This window comes from Eutrigla gurnardus (genome assembly GCF_963514095.1).
Source record: "Eutrigla gurnardus genome assembly, chromosome: 17".
NCBI classification, from domain to species: domain Eukaryota; kingdom Metazoa; phylum Chordata; class Actinopteri; order Perciformes; family Triglidae; genus Eutrigla; species Eutrigla gurnardus.
The window spans coordinates 13,987,712-14,004,677 of NC_139928.1; positions in this window are offsets into that span (position 1 = coordinate 13,987,712).

Here is a 16,966-nt window from a genome sequence, read left to right on the forward strand (position 1 = left end):
CACAGACATGCTGTTACATGTTACAGTTTATCAACAGCAATTGCTTATGTGACAGGAATATGTTGTCAACCCTGTAAATATCTCACTCATCACTTAATGAATTTATCCATTTCAAACAAATGCCTCCAGGCTCCAGTGTGCATTTGTGGATGTGACAGTTCGCTGAATATGTAAATGCTGTTGAGTCAGATCCTGAGACTGATAAAGTAGCTCTGTCGATGCGTGTGCGAGTTACACAGTTTTTTTTTTTTTTTTTTTGCTGTTGCTCAAGATGTGTGCGTCTCTGCTGCTGTGCTTTGTTGCTTTGATCACGCTCACTCGGCTCATCGCTCACTGCAAAACCTGCCTCGAGGAGTGTGTGTGTGTGTGTGTGTAAACAACTGTGTCCTAACTATGTCCCTCCTAAGTTGAGTTTATGCGTGTCAGCGCTACGGACCAAAAGGGCATCTCAGTCTATACGTGCTGCTGTGGGGTGGAAATGCAGCCTAAATACTGCCACAGAATATCATTGTGCCTTATAGCATGGCTACAGGAAGTACTTGTTTGTGAGCCGAAGGTACATTTAACGGTCGGTATCCATAGTAACAATATGTACGCTTCAAGCTACATTTCGAGCTAACTAACTTTGTGTAAGGGCTGAGCACTACCTAAAAAACATGTCACAATATTTGTTTTTCTCAATGCCGTCTCGCGTGAAACTCGCGTCACGGAAACAGCTGGGTAAACACGGAAGTGGCGTCGACGCAGCGGTAGCGTTAGCAGCAGAGGATAGAAGCTATCATGCAAGTGTTCTTTTAAATAAACTCCTGGTGTACTTACAAACTTTCAAATGCCTCGTTTTGTGAGTACAGACCCTATGTGTACTACTGCAGAAATTTGGTAAGATTTAATGCATTATTAGTGGGGTAATTTACGAGATATACACAATGTACCATTCGTGCTAGTACTAAGCCATTCGGCTGATAGCCCTTTCTTGACATACAGCATCTCATCTGCTTCCCATGGGTCTCTGCGTGGCCGAGCCCCACTCGTTCTTCACTTGGTGGCCAAACGGGGCTTTAAGTAGCCAAGATGTCACCATGCAACCAACAATGGAGGCACAAGTCACCTCTTCCATCTCACCACTTTTAAAACAACACAGCGCTGTGTTTAGTGATTGGTTTATAGTATTCCAGTATTGCAATATATTGACGTTTTATTACGTGCTCATTGAAAATGTTTGTATCAGCATTTGCAGTTTCCATTGCCCAGCCCAACTATATTTTAAACTGAAATAAAGGAAGAGATCCTATGAACGGCACTGTGCAGCAGTATTATCTAGGAAAAGACAAGTACTCGGTATCTAATGACTCAGCTCGGGAGAAAAAATAACTTGATTGGGACGTCTCTAAATAATGCTGGCTGTCAGTGATGAGGACTTGTGTTTGCTCTCTAACCAACAAATGGAGAAACTCTTTTACGAAGCGAATCTTCAACCTCAGAACTTCATTCAAACACACCACACCAGCTGCTCCAACACAATGGCCTTACATCTACCATTCGTGGGACGGATACAGTACATTCGTTTCAGAGTTACAGACCCATGGTGACAAATAACACCAAATGACAAGTGCAGTATCTGCCTTTGTGCCTTTTTCAAACGTGATACTCAACCCTTCATCTGTCCTGCACCACTGTCTTTGTCCCTCTCCATCTCTCTTTCCCCCTCTCTCTCTCTGCCTTGTATCTGTCTGCCATTAGGCAGATAGTTGCCGGTCTCATCTGTATCATGTCTCCGACCGTCCCCACAGGAGCGCCACACAGTTGCTTGCTTAAGGATTCAGGAGCCACAGCCCCGTCCCACTCACCGATCCCATGGATCAAACTGACACTTGGTCAGCATCAGCACATTATGAACTATGGCCACCTGCCACTGCAGACACATTGTTCCCTCTGTAGTAATGTGAAGAATATAGAGGGGACGGGGCGAACTCAGCCTGCTGACAGCTTATTCTCTCTCTTATCTCCTCTGTAGCGTGCGCCTGTGAAAAGTGGACGGCAGGACCGCATTGAGATGCGAGGGCGTGGATCATCCTATACCTTTCCTCTATCTTGACCTTTACCCACAATGCAAACGGTTTAACTGGAGTCAAGGTCAGTTTTGTTTGTGCTGTCCTCCAATAATACTGTTCAAAATAACTGACCTGAAAATGAAGCCTGGGCGAGTAATTTATTCTACACTTACATTAAAGATGATAAAGATAGTTATAACCATCTTCCAGAGGAATAAACTGATCCAGATTGAGACCCAACTAGGACTCCAGCTCACATCTGGCTGTCCCCAATCATTCAATCAGCCAAACGCATAAAGTACAGCAGAAATGTAAGTAACAGATTGTAATACTGCTGCACCTTCCAACCCCTTGTGAACACAGTTTCTTTGGATTTTCATCATAACGATGCAATCTTCAGGGAAGGAGATTAAAGAAATGACCTCATTTCCAAAGATGAATCGGACCAACACAGATATAATCAATTTCTTTTATTTCCTATCTTTCAAAAAAAAAAAGAAAAAGCGAGTCGCTGAGCCAGACAAATGTGTTCTTGCCTCTGCAGAAAATAAAGAGGTTTCTCTAGACTGGACTCACCAACGGCTCCCCTTTAGGACGTCTCACTCCTCTCCAGACCCCGGATCCCACTGACACCCTTCATGTATGACCAGGTGGCACCCATCCACTGAATAATGAAACGGGTGATTAAAGTGACTGATGTCCGGCAATATATTCTCCCAGGTCTCCTCTTTAATGCCGCCATTAGGCTCTTGTGTCCAAACTTAGCTCATCAAATGGCCTCATTTACGGTGAACTGGCAGTGTGCAGTATATTGAGCAGAGATTGAGGACCACTTCACATCATCCACATTTGGATTTACACTTACGGATTCATCTGACAGGGACACTCCAGCCGCTGACCACAGCATGCAGTCGGAGGAGAGCGAGGAAAATGTCTTCATCTCAATCTCTCTATCTTCTCATTCACTCCAAATATAGGTGTTCTCTTTGCAGGTATGTGTCCTATATATGAAGAGCGATGGCATACTTTAAAGGAGCATCTGAATTTCCAATTACCAGGCTGCCTAAGTTAACCCAAGGTAATGATTGTTACCTATTCATTGAAAACATTGTGGCTTATTTAAAGGCGTGGGTCTACGCCACAAAGGAATAAGCAGATGCATATCAGACTACACAGGCTTCAGTCTTTTCAGGGGATGTTTTGTCAACAAGAGAAGTATAGAATATCGCCAGATTTGAGATCATGTATTGAGCAGCTAGTTGCCTCAACAACTTAACCCACTGTGTAAATGTCAACACTGAAAACTGGCCTTCAGTCTACAACTGCAGCATATAATTTCCTATCCTGCACGGTATATCCCACTCTCCTGTTATTAGTGCTTAAATGTTACTATAATGATATACTTGACAGGAACTCGGCTGATTTCAAAAAAATAAATAAGAAATGTTTTTAGATGGAAGGCCAACAACATCTCATGTGGTCTCCGGAGCGGTGGCACCGCTCACTGCCACACAGTGACATTACTGTCACCTGGCATGTCAGCCCCGTCTATCAAAAGTGGTGCTTAAGTGGAGGGGGGGGCCCAAACGTGTCACTAACAGTCGGGCATTACAGACAGCTAAATGTGCTAATGGCCTAGCTAATGCAGTGGTATTCACCGGTGGGTTGACCACACGTGCACACGGCACGCACGCACGAAGCCATCTCCGCACTCACTCCCACTCATTCCGTCAGTCAGTCACATCTGAGGTACACGGATATTCACTCAGACATTAACACACAAAACGGGAGCAGAGTTGAGACATTCACAAAGGGAATGCCCACTCAGACTGTCCTGTCAGTCAGAAGAACAAACATACACTCGGATAGAAAAAAAAAAAAGGTGAGCTAGTCGAGCCATCTTCATAAGGGTTTTCAGACTCTCGTTTTTCTTCTGAAAATAAAAACACACACACAACATCACAGTTGAGGTGAAACTATGAGCTCATTAACCGGCAGCAAATTCTCAAATGTGAGGATTTGCTGCCTTTCTCCCTCCGTGTTATGTAATAGAATGAACATCTTGTGGTTCCGGAGGGCTGGTTGGACAAATAAAAGCAACATGAAGATTTCACTTCACAGGTAACCTTTGAAACACGTGGAAAAGATTTTCACGTGATAATATTGATCCGGTGGTCTAATACGTATTATATGTTTTAACCTTTCACCGAAGGACCAGACCACAAAATCAATATCTTCTGTCATGAAGCTTTTTTCCATAATTAATAGGTCTACCTGTACAAAATATCTGTACACAGAGATCAAAGTCAAGATTCATAACGGGCGTACAAAAACATGCTTGCCTCACTATAATACTAGCTCGTACTCTATGATACGGCTTGTTCTCGGTCAGCTTGCCTGGTTAAGTGAAGATGAAGAGAAGTTCCCTGGCAGGTCCTGGAGATCAGGACTTGACATCCGTGTATTTGTAACTAGGCTCTACCTACGGCATCTCTCTGTGGGACACCGTACACTCTGGTGGAAAGATGGTAACACTGATGCAAGGCTTTGAAAGCAGCAATTAGCACTCCTGGTGGTCTGCACTGTTGGGTTTTTTTCCCCCCCTCACATTTTACCTTCCCCATTCTCTTCTTTAACTTCCCCTGGGAATAGCTGTTAAGGGATACAATTAATTTTTTGACACAAAAATGAAAGTGTTAATTCACCTGTGATAATTAGAGCTATTCTTACCGCATGTTGATGAATGTAAAAATGCAGTGTTTATTTATTAATTAATTTCCGCCCCGCCGTCAGAATGAGAGCACTCATAATTGTGTGATCTCGACTTAAGAGGGAAGTCTCAAAGGAAATAGATTATAGACCTGCCCGGCAGTAATGAAACATTGTCAAAAAAATGTTCAGAAAGTTACAGCATCTTCACTTTGATGTTCCTTTTTTTAAACGCACGTCTGAAGGATGTTTGATGGTAAGGCTTGTATCGAAGAAGTATCATGGATTTTATGAATTCTGTAGAGCGGACTGGTGAGATGTATTACTAGAACAGCTTTTTTTCCTTTTAAGGTTTTTGTCATTGAGAACATATTACAATATCAATAAATAACCCTAACCACAGTTGGAGAAGCAATCTCAAAATGACAGCATGAGCAGAACCGCACAGTGAACAAGTACATTATGCGACAACTAATGAAAACACTGAAGAATGTAAAATAGTTCACCGTTAGATATATAAAGCATAATAAATCCAAGAAAGTCAACACTTCTAAATCCTTAAGTATTCAATTTATAATTGTTAAAGCAAAATTCACGTTGGGAAGAAAGAACCAGAGAAATGTAGGCATATTTATTTAGAAAATGGAACATTAAATCTGATCTAATTAAATTGAAGTAGTCCAACTTTGGTGACTTCCTGTTGCTCCTTCACAAAAGGTACTAAAGAGAGTTTCCTTCGGGAGTCGGGAGTAAGTAGAAACCATCGACGGCTAAAAGAGGGAATAGTGGACTTGCATTCATCAGGTGGACAGAAACACGACTTGAAACTAATGATAAAGTTGCTATCTAACAATTTCGCTGCATCAATTTTAAAGATGATGTTAATGATGCGTTCACAACTTGTTTGTGCTGCCCCCAAGTGGCCAAAAAAACAGTTATTTGCAGGTTTTAACTAAGAAAGATGATGTGATGCAGTAATGAAACAACTCCTACTCCTACAGAAGTGATGCAATAAGAATATAGAAATCAGATATTGGGCTTTGTCTGCAGAAGACTACGGCACATTAAGTCCATCAGGGCCGTAATATTACAGGTCAGAGCAGAACATGTATATGATCATAGCATGCTGAGGCTAAAGCATGGTACCCTCAGCCAGCCTCAGATCTCTACGTCCATGCGACACGTGGACATATTCACACAGACATCATTCCACAAATTTGAAGCACTTCCCTGTTTTTTGAAAAGAAACACAAGCAGAGAACAACAACACTCTGTTAGAATCACCTCTGTGGTAACCCATCGCCCTCACCAAAGACTGGCCTTAAAGCACTTTTGACTCAGTCAGCCAAGACAATCACTGTCCAGCCAGGCCCGTCCCGTTCCATCTTGCCTGGCAGACACATAAAGGCAGCCATCTTAAATCACGTCTCACGGCGCACATCTAATGACTACTGAGCCCCTGCATATTTCAACATTAATTCATTAGAGGCGGGGATTGGGGGGAGGGAGGGGGAAGGTGGGGGGGGGGGATCGGCGGCAGCAGGGAGAATCCTCGGCACACTCTGATTAAGGCCGTTATGTTTTATAGAAGCCATTTTTCAATGCCTCCTCTGACAGCACTTGATGTTATTAAATTGCGGGCTTCAAGGAAAGAGTGAGAGAGGCAGGGAGGAAGTGGGAGGGAAGGGAAGAGAGAGAGGCAGAGAGATCATGGGAGTAAGAAAAGGGGGAAAGACAGATGGAGGCTGGAGAGAGAGAGAAAGAACGATTAACAATAGCGAGGAGACAGGTTGCCAGGTCTCCTTTGGCTGCTGATAAAGTGAACTTCTTGTGATTTGTTTGTGCGTTACCTGTGGTTTCTGGGGTTATCTATATCTCATAGGGAATAGATTAGTGTGTGTGTGTTGTACTGTACATAGAATGCGGCTATTTTCTCCCTGTCACTTGTGATACAGGGATTGAGTGAAGATAAGCTACAGAGGACACTATTACGTCCACTGTACGACCTTGAATGAGATCTCTGGAGTTACACATACAGTACGTTTACATACTGTACATAAAGTTGCACAATGTTTTCTTAGCTTATATTTTCGGCCTGTTTGTTGTGGTGTTTTTCTTATTCCCATTGATAACTGGCCAAACAGCATAACAGAGATATATCCAGCAGGTAGATTCCTCTGTAAGTTAGACTGGTAGAATACAGACCGTTGTACAAAGAGAAATGTTATTAAGCAGAGAGAGATGTGAATCACGCTGTAGAGTAGGCAGGGGCACAGAATCCCACATAGGTGCTGGTGCTTCATTACGAAAGACCATAATATTGACAAGCTCCGACATTATCACTTCTTTTATTGGGACTTTTTAACGATTTGGTATAATTAGGGTATAATATAATTTGGTCTAAAAGCTAAAACATCTCATCTGCTCACACACACACACAAACACACACACACCTAACAATACCCATCCCCACTGTAGAGGCGGTTTGAGAAGCATTTATGGATGTTTTCATACTTTTTACTGCTTTGACAACATACAAGTGCAAACTTCAAACAGCGACCTTTTAAAGCTGCATGCGTGGCACAAGTCATATGCCTTTAAATACTGTAACAACCTGTCCAAAACATTCCTAGTAATCTTACTAGTAAGCGGTTCCTTTCACAAGATGACAGAGTTGTACAATAGAAGGGCAGCACAAGTTTTAAAATAATGGTATATGGCTCCTTCCTTCTGGGAGCTCGAGTGTGCACCTCAAGCTCAATGCTGATCCTGGTCAGACTGGACAAACTAATGAACTCGGTTATGAGCACTGACGAAAGCAAAAGAACAATAGTTCTGCACAAAAGATAAAACCCAGCATGATTTCCGAGTGAGCCTCTCTCTCTCTTTGCTCGAATTAATAGGCAGTGGCCGTTACTCATCAGCCAGTATCTCATCCACTTTCCAAATGGCTGCTCAGTGCCAGGCTTGTCAAGAAATTGAGTCATCACACATATTGACAGCTGTTGGTTTTCACTCTCTCTCTCTCTCTCTCTCTCTCTCTCTCTCTCTCACACACACACACACCAACACACACACTGCATCCCTGCATTTTATATACAGGGATATTATACTGTATATCCAGGTCTTGTATTCTGACAAACAAATTTTCCTTTGCAGATATTAAGAGCTTAGTTTCAATGGCAACCAATCACTTAGTGTGTGCAGATAAATTAACAACACCCCCATGAGACACAATGATCCATTGTAGATATCTCAAAAAAAGCCCCCCTCCTTTCTACTGTTTCTCCAGATCCTCTTCCAAAAACATTGGCATGTCATCTGCATATTTGGCATATCTGCCACTGAACAACATGGTTTGGTATCCGTTCTCCATTTGGTGATCATTTTTTCTCTTCTACACTACTGTGAATGGCACAACTGCAACAGGATACGAGATGTGTGATTTGATTGGCCCTTTCATATTTCACTTCATTCGACCTTGTTGCATATATGGGCACCAACAGCATGGCAGCTTGTTTAAATCTTCACTGACTTCACTTTGCACCGTGATTACGCCGTTAAAGCACCTTAGATTTTATTTGCCTTATGTTTCTCATCTCTGGTGCTCTGCTCAGTCGACTACCGACAGTCATGTAAACAAGGTAAGTGCACACACACGTGGACACATAGTACCATGCTACAGTACTATGTCTTGAACGCTGCTGTATCCATTTATGACAGTTAAACAATATATTTGTTTTGGGTCCACCATTTAATTATTATGGCATTTGTCAAATCATAGCCCAAATAAATTACATGTTGGAACAGGCAGTCTTGATGTTAAAGCTGGATATATAAACAAATAATACTTCCTTACTTGAATGTAAGTTTTTGTACTTGGTGTATTAAGAATATAATTATATGGCCCTCTGGCTGCATTATAAACAAAAACATAAGGGTACATTGAATTATTTTGACACGTCATAGCTTAAAGATGAATGAAAGAAAAAAGAAATGTATCTTAATCATCTGTAGAAGTAATCATAGATGTACCACTGCCTTGCATTTGGTGATGCATCATTGTCTAATAAGACACAAGAAGATTAAAAACTGATCAATACGATGGGCTGGAAGGTGAGAAGGTTGGAGAAAGAATGAATGAGACCACCTGATGTGAAATCAACGATCGGATGTTTGTACTGTTGAGAGGATTGAGAGAGAAGAGAGGGGGAAATAAAAGGCAGTACAGAGCATCGAGGAAAGAAAAAGGCTCTTACAGGCTAAATGACGCCTGATTCCCTGGATACTTGGGCTCCCTCTGGGGAACATATAGTTGTTGCCTGGCACTGACAATCTGAGAGGCTCCTGGGGGGGAACAAAAAAATAAGACGATACTGAATAAGGCAGAAGAACACACAAGCTCCTCTCTGAATGACAGACAGTCCATCCGCATATCCTAGAAATGATAACGCCTGCACATTCCCATGAATGCCTCCATTTGGAGTTAGAACGCTGCTTGTGGGGACGACAAATTGTTGCAGCCCCGAGTTGGTCATTTAACATTTAAAATGATAAAAAATGAAAATTAAAGCTCCACGGATTATGGAAATTTATAGAAACACCTCCAAAAGCCTCCAAAAGATATGAACAGAATAGGTCGAAATATTTGGAAAGAACAAATCTGAACACATGCAAGCGTTTCACAAATGACAATGCCAAGATTGAAACAAGTTTGCCAAAAATGGTAAAAGACAGAATTCTAATGTCCATCCACTGTTCAGTTTGCCAGGCGGCATGGTTGGAAATCTGCCTGTCACAGTCCTGCTGGAGTTGTTATTTAAAATTTAAAAAACAAACAAACAAACCCAATATGTGCTATTTACTATGCAGATTACTGAAGACCAAATTCAAAGACAAAATCCAAGACATAAGATCCCTCTTGCTTCAGAATGTCTGCAGCGATGCTTGTATGGCTCAACAGCCGCCTTTTTGAGCACCAAGTGATGTATTTCCAAGACATACTGGTGGCGATGAGGATCAAAACAAAGAGCCAAACCGTGTGTCACACACACACACACACACACACACACATACACACACATGCAACATAATAAAAATTCATTGAATCTACTCCAGAGGCCAAAATGGATGGTGGCAGCTCGGTCATATTGCATCTGTGCAGATGGGGTCAGGGTTCACGTAAAGTTGGATGGGAAGACCGGGTGCTTTCATGCATCATGTAGCAGATAAAGATTTTGGGGGCTGAGAGAGGGTGGAGGTTGGGGGGCCAGCTCACTGCAAACTCACAGCAACGAGGGCCCCGTGTCTCTGCAGGCATCACCTGCCCATCTCCATCCTTATATGATATCCTAATATGTTTTGGCCAAGTTTTGATTTGCCTATATGACTAAATGGACCAGGGAGTCCTTTATGAACAATAACAAACAAATCTCATGAAAAGACCAAAACAAACAATACATCAGTACCGAGTCTGTGGTCCCAAGCCTATTAATTCCTATTGAAGACATGGATCTCACAAATATGTAGAATCATTTTTTATTATTATTTTTTTTTAAAGGCTCAGTAATTTTATGCAAACACACAACACAAGGCTAAATGGAGCAATAATGTGGGCTTTTTTCAGCTGCAGATTTAAATAGTTTTGGTGCAACAATGGACATTTATGGTAAAGACAAAGCTCTCTTATGGTTTGGTTACATAGATGTACATGTTATTAGGTCCAATTGGTTTTGGTGTTTAAATGGACTTCGTTGATAACAACAAAAAGGAAAGGATATTGTCCCCATTATTTGAATCGGGGGGAAGAGAGTGAAAGTGTGAGAGAGAGAGAGAGAGAGAGAGAGAGAGAGAGAGAGAGAGAGAGAGAGAGAGAGAGAGAGAGAGAGAGGGGGGGATACAGGCCTCCCAGCAGCTGTAAAGCCATTCATTTGACTTCTTCACTTTTTATTCAAATAGCCCTGACCTATTTGTTCGACGCCAGCCCTTATTTCATATGATCCACCAACAAGCCGAGAGCGATTATTCCAGCACAAATGGCATGGACTTGACATGGGCCCAAAAGCGTTCATATACCTCTTTGGCCTGGGGCCACAGTTTGTCATAACACAGGGAATTATGTATTATTCCTGCGCCTGGTGATGACATCACAATAGCAGGATGAAATATAAGCTCTGATATGGCCAACTGATTGTGGAGAGCTGCGAGGGCTTTCATTAAAAACAGCATATCGCTCATAAAAAGATTAGAGCTGGACAGCTGTTTCCAGATAGTATGAGGCTTCTGTAGTGGCTTCATCATAAACAGGCACACCTGAGAAATATAAAATGCTCCACAACTCTTGTGTGCGCTATGTTGTACTGTGGGCTGTGCAGCTTCATGGCAGTAGACAACAATGACAAACTTGAATTTGCTTTATATATAAAGCTATATATATATATATTTATATAAAAAAGCAATCTTTGATCACTGGCATTTTCTTTTACACTAGTTTTTTTTGGACCATAGTGCATTTACTCACATAATGTTTGTACTGCACTGTTTATTCCACTATATCCATTTGACACTTCTTATAACCAAAACATTATCAACATGCGTTTTTATAGATGAAAACACCCAACAGTAAACACATTAGTAGAGCTTGACTGATACTGGCTTTTTAAGGCTAATGTTTGCCTGACATTTATCATCTATGTTATTATTATCTATAATATTATTATGTTTTTGTTTTTACATAAACACAACATAAATGATATTGGTAAGGTTCTCTTGAATCTAGCTTTTAAAGAATTGATTTGTAAAAGATATGGTCAGAGTTTATAAATAGAACAAAACTTGCTTTGTGGTGGACAAATGAGGTATATGACCTCAATCTTACAGTCAATCCCATACTGTGACAACACCAGGCCCCTATAATGTACCAGCTAGGAGGTGACGCATTATTTTTTGCAAAATATATAATTAACATTGAACTTGTTACATTACTATTTTTACTAAAAAAGATCTGAATATAATTTCTACCTCTGCAAAAAAGATCATGGCAAAACAAATCTTGTGTTTTCCGTAATCACAATACCCACCTATGTGCCTCTCCGTGCCACTACTCGCTCCTCCACAACCCACTCAGTGAGCTGTACATAATGGAACAAATGTGTTATGCGGGAAACAAACACGAGGAAAAGCAGCGAGTGCTGATTGTTTAAGAATAAGGGAGGTGTACAGGTGCCATTTCTAATTTGGTGGGAGAGGCCGTAGTAGGAACGGCCTTGGAGAGCACAAAGCATCTGGAATCAGCCTGATAAACTTGCACAACATCAAAGGCTCTTTAGCTCGTTTCATCAAAAGGTGTCTTCATTGCTCGGCTCTCACTGTCTCACTGTCTGCAAACATACTGTGTGTGTGTGTGTGTGTGTGTGTGTGTGTGTGTGTGTGTGTGTGTGTGTGTGTGTGTGTGTCACTCCGGGTATGAGTTTCAGGAAATGTTGGCATGAAAGAAAAACGTACTCACGCATCCAAGAAAAGTGATATTCCTCTAACACAACACTGTTCACATAAGGAAATGAAAAATTAAAGAAGGCAGTCACACACGTTTTTTTTTTTCCATGGGTAAAGAAAAAACAAATCTCTGCTGCCTTTGTCAGGGGGAACGTAGTGGAATACGACATCTAAACACCAGCGTGGGCAGTCAGTTCAGTCTGTGACAGGTGTGTTAGACATGAATGTAAATCGCTTTCACATATGTTTTCCTTCCTCATCGAGTTCAGAGCACAATGAGCCAAGCGCAGAAATAATAGCATCACACGCGCTGACTAAGATTGGCTATGGTGTTGAATATATATGGTGTTTTTATTCAAGTGTGAAATGCTAGCCTTTTTTTTTTATTTTTGTGGATGAAGAGGATCAGTTGTCGTCATCACAGTGTGCAATGAATTTGAGAAATCAGAGTCAGAGCTGCAAAAAATGCAAAATAAATCCAAATGTAGTTATTTTTACAGCTGGAAGCAGTGGGGTGATTATGCGCTTCTATAAACCCCAAACAGAGTTGGTCAGGACTAGTCTGGTAGTATAAGATCTGAACAAATCAACCAAATTAAAATCTGTTATGTTGTCAATAATGGATCAGCCATACATGTAAACGTTTGGTAAATTGGCCAGATTTCAGTTAGCTCTATTAACGTAGCCGAATTTTAGAGCTTTCCGATTACATCCTCATCACTGAGAGTTCGATTTTGCGTTGAATTTGTGCTCATTCCATTGGTTAGGGAGACGACCAATCAGAGCTTTGCATGAGAGTTTAAGGATGGGGACAGAAGAGAGTCAGGCATGGAGGGAAATTCCACATAGTGGCCAAACAGTGTAATTTAAATTCCCTGGTCCCTCACATGATGCTATGGGGTCGAACATTCATTTTTAATAATTGGGAAAGAGACCGGTTAATCAGCAGATCATTTTTTGGGGGGCTTTGAATCAACTTCCCAGAACAAACACTTAAATAGCGCATAGAACCCCGTTTTCATTCACATCGCTAGAAGGGAGTAAGGGACTCCTTTGAAAATCGCCATGCCAGTTTTTCCTCGTCAGATTAAGCCACCTTCCTGAGAAGCCAACATGACTTGGGTGCTACCAATCGATTTCTTAGGTTGTCTAGTTCTCATATCAGAAGCTTTGTTTACTCCAGTAGCTTTAACACTGAGCCCTTTACAGCCTCTTATAAACAGTACGTTGGCCACAATATTTCCGTCAGTGTTTGAATTATATTTCTTGGACTTGCATTCACATCTCAAATTTGTACACTTGCCATTACGCAGGGTAAACAGAGAGAGAGAGAGAGCAGAGAACGAGAGATATAAATTGCCTATGTAGATAGTGGGAAACTGAGCAAAATTGAGAATAATGATAAGCCGGAGAAAAAGAAAGAAAAAAGGGAGCGGAGACAGGAGATGTGGCCATTACATGTGCGATCATCACACAGGGTAGAGCGTGTCGGAGACAGAAAAGAAAGTTCCCTCTGGAAGACAATGGCTTTGGACAGGCACACAATAGCTTCATTAGGAGGTTCACATTATCAGGTCATGGGAGATAGAGGGGAAATATCAGACCGGACACATTCGAACGTTGCCCGTCGCCGAAGCCTGCCAACTTGCCGGGCACGAGCCTCAGCTGTGACGAAGGCTGAGGTCTTTTTGTTTGTAATCTGATGTTCCTGAAGTTGGCAGTGATGGGAAATGGTCAAAGAGCTAGAGTGTGCGAGGGGGGGGGGAAGAGTTAGAGAGGGAGATTAATGGTTACTCTACAGACATGCTACATTCCATTGTAATACCATGCTCTCACTGTCCCCTTATCAACTCCCTTTCACAGCTCTGATAGAAGGATACGGGTTGTAAACAACATGGCTGGTTTGTGAGGGGGAGTTAAGTTGCATTAAAAAGGAAAAAAATCAAAATGGAATAACAGCCTGTTCCTTATTTTGTACCATGTGAATTCTGCCTCCATAAAAGGGCCCAAAGTATTGTATTATTAGTTTTCGGCAGGAATATAGTATTTCTTCAGTGGACATTTACCATCCGAGATAATTAGACATCTACATTAAAAGGTGGCACACACACAGCTCACCATTAGCACTATCCGTGAACCCTCTCTGAGACACCGTCTATGCGCACCGACCACGCTATTGATCCGACTGATCAATCACCGGCTGCTGGTGAGCAGGCCTTTAAGTGCCCACGTCACACTTGTTCACCAGCATCAGGGGAGCTGTCATACAACACTTACAATCAATTACCGAAATTAGCCTCTTAACCCCCATGTGGCGCTCCAGACTGTACTCAAACCCAGAAATGACGGACAGCATGAAGGGAAGCATTTAGACTCCCATGGAGCTGATGAGAGAAGCGACGTGTTTTAGCACTGGTAGCGACTGGAGAGAGTAGGGACGGCAAACAGGGAGAGAGAGAGAGAGCATCATGCGATGTAAAGGAGCTCAAACATGTCTTCGGTACTGGTGTTCTTGTTCGCCAATTAGTAACAAAGACATTGTAGTTAAGAAATCTAAATATTATAGGTGTCTACATAGGTATAGGTATCTAGGTAAGTTAAGTCGGGACTTGAGTTTTTGGATGTACATAAAGTGTAATATAGAGAGTGTGATTCTGGGCAGTCATGTTATGGGATGACAAAACAGAGAAAAAATAAAGCGCTTACTATATTGAAATTAATAAACCAGGCAGTACATGTACATAAATCATATTCTGCTTTGACACTAAATATTTCGAAATTCATGGCTCCACTGAAACCAGTATGGACATACCCAACTGACTTTCTCTCAACCATCATACCCAAATTACATTTTGAGTGACACACTTTTTTTTTTTTTATTGAAACTATCCATGCCTTTTCTTCTCATGGTTTCTGAGTGACTGCCTCGTGTCCTTTACTAATACTGGCCTGGTACTCCGGGCCAATCAGCCAGGCCGGTCCGGTCTAGTGGGGACACTGATGAGGGTAGGAATCCTGAAATTATGCAGATTTTAACAAGCTAAATGTTCAGCATTAAAGAAAGTGTAATAAGCACATCATGGTACAGCTACACTGCATTTACAATATAAAGTATTTCAAAATGATCCCCAACCAGGTACTGAAGGTGACACTTCTAAGCTGATTAAACATCCCAACTGTGGATTCAGGCCAGTGGGGACATGTCAGTGAGGTGTCTCCAGGAAAATCCTTCACTCCCTTGCTCATGTATATTCCCACACTCTGACTTCCTCCTGCTTTTTCCCCGTGTGTTTTGTCTCTATACTGTACATCCAACACACACACACACACACACACACACACACACACACACACACACACACACACACACACACACACACACACACACACACACACACACACACACACACACACACACACACACACACACACACACACACACAGAAGCAGCTTCCCCTTCAGCAGGGAACAACCTACAAGGTTGCAGCCCCTCCACGGATGTGCCCATGTCACGGACAAAGACTATTCTAATTTGAGCCAAGTTCACTCTCTCCTGCATGCTGGTAATAAATCTTGTTTGGTGACAAAAATAGATGTCCAATTAAAGTGGAAATTGACACAAAAACTAGTGAAAGAATGCCACTTCAAGGACAACATAGCCTGGACTGAAAATGATAAATAAGTGCGAGGCATTATAATTTAGAGTGATCAGATCCATTTTTTGACCGTGTGCACCCAACATCCATACAAATTCGGGCTCCGTTTCATTTTTAAAAGCCGTCTCACCCAAAGGAGATTGTTGACACACTCCGCCACATTTCTTTCCAGACCTGCGACTTATGATCCAGCAGGTCAAGCTGCACTTGAACGCAGACATCACACACACAGTCTCAACTCTGCAGCTGTGACTCTTTGTTTGTAGCCATGTTAGCAGTCAAACGTGTCCCCGTCGGAGGTTATGTGTAACGGATGGTAGGCTTTTAGTGTGATGACAATGCATAAATGAAGTATGGCACTCCCATCTCGGAAATTTGGGAGACACTTATCCGGTGCGAAGTAGCCATTAACAGAAGTCATGTGTTAACAGGTACTTTAAACACACACACACAAATCGGTCGTAAAAATGTTCTGGAGGAAACTTTGGGATCGTCCTGAAAAAACAGAGACAGGTGGTGGACGTAATAACTAGAATGCTCCTATCATATAATAAATGCATACATTTTTATAATCTTACATTTATTTTGAGCATGTGTCAGAGGTGTAATTCACCTCTTTTGTTTTTTAACCTTTAACTTTTTCTTCTCCTTTTTCCTTTTTGCTTTTAAAAGAAATTAAAAAGAAAAAGTGAAAATGCTGAAAATTAAATGAATGAATGAATGAATGCAGCTTAAGTTTATAGGGATTATTAGTTTGACCAATCAGGAGCAATTACCAATTTAAGACAACTCTAGGACCCAATTATGCTGCCATGATTAGTCGGCGTAATTGACGTCAATATTTTAAATCAAAACATTGTTTTTGTTTTTAATCTTTTGTACGTGAAGCTTCTAAATACACTCATGAAGCCATGAAGTCGTCTGCTTGCAACGGAAGGAAAACCAGCCTGTTTCAATGGTGCAGGGCATGGAGCTCCAAGCAAAGGTGACCTCTGGCACAAGTCCACTGACTGGTGTGTTCTGGGTAGGTGAGCGGGCGAGTGCCATTCTGCATAC